Source organism: Amphimedon queenslandica, unplaced genomic scaffold, assembly GCF_000090795.2.
Source record: "Amphimedon queenslandica unplaced genomic scaffold, v1.1 AMPQUscaffold_4298_Cont23721, whole genome shotgun sequence".
Taxonomy (NCBI): domain Eukaryota; kingdom Metazoa; phylum Porifera; class Demospongiae; order Haplosclerida; family Niphatidae; genus Amphimedon; species Amphimedon queenslandica.
In genome coordinates, this window is record NW_003555388.1 from 1 (window position 1) to 1,119 (window position 1,119).

A 1,119-nucleotide genomic window follows, 5' to 3' on the forward strand; every position below is an offset into this window, starting at 1 on the left:
TCCCAAGCTTCTCTTCTATAGGACCAATGTAACGTATTACACCTTTCACATAAGCAGTAGCATCAGATTTCAATTTCAATTTAAACATCACAGTGTCGCCAACGACTAAATCCAATTTCTTCTTCACCTCCTCTGGTTTGAGGTATTCCTGCAATCGTGTGCTGAGAGGCTCTACTGCTAATAGATACTCCATTTCGCTTCCTATTAATGGAGATACATCCATATGCCCACAATATAAAACAACGTATTCATCATCTCTATACAAACGATAATTTGGTGGAGACTTAGATCTATCACTCTCAATCGGACGTATTTCTTCTTTCGGCTGTTCAATTACAAATTCTCCTTTAGGTACTTTGCACTGCCATGGAGCTCCATCGTCTTTAAAATGAAAACCAGCCTTGTCTTTCAGTAAAATCGAGACAGAAGCGTTATTTGCAGCCATGATTTTTGAAGATGATTTTTGAAGGGGTTTCCCAGATTGTTAAATATTCCCGTATACTAGATCTAACATCGTAAAACAAACAGTACCAGATCATGTACCACGTGTTAGCAGTGTCAGTGTTATTGCGTCTATTCCTATTGTCGCAAGAGGCCAGTGGCTGGCTCAGCGATAGAATTGAACTATCAACACCACTCAACTCATGGACACGCTGTAAGAGGCAAAAACAAACTATTCTTTTTTATAATTTAATTTAGTAAAAGAGGGTGTGGCTTTAAAGGAGGCGGGGCTATCTTCTTATCAAAGTGATCTATTTCATGAGGTGATGCTAATTAATCAATGATTAATTGATTAAAAAAATTCTAGACCCCTCTAGTGTTGTTTTTATTTCAATATTTGCTACCTCTGGGTGACGTAATTAATGGATTATTTTTTATTGTAAGTCATCATGTGACACCTGGTCATGTGACATTATTTCTTTATAAGGTTGTAGATATATTAATAGCATATTGCTTGGCTCAACTGACAAGATTACATCATCAGAATGAGGTATGGCAATTCTAATAATAGCACATTGTTACTAAAAGTAGCTCAAAAATCAAGAGCAAAGAATAAAATCAGGAGGTATAGGAAAAGGGGTGGAGCCTATCTTAATAACTTGTAACAAGTCATTACCT

General features: G+C 36.6%; 1 long non-coding RNA gene across 1 annotated transcript; it reads left to right on the forward strand.

Annotated features, from left to right (window-relative positions):
• Window positions 1-531: 531 nt before the first annotated feature.
• Window positions 532-882, forward strand: LOC109592686 (uncharacterized). The gene is made up of 3 exons (XR_002190496.1): window positions 532-655; window positions 700-764; window positions 809-882. It is a non-coding gene; the product is annotated as an uncharacterized LOC109592686 (long non-coding RNA).
• Window positions 883-1,119: the final 237 nt, after the last annotated feature.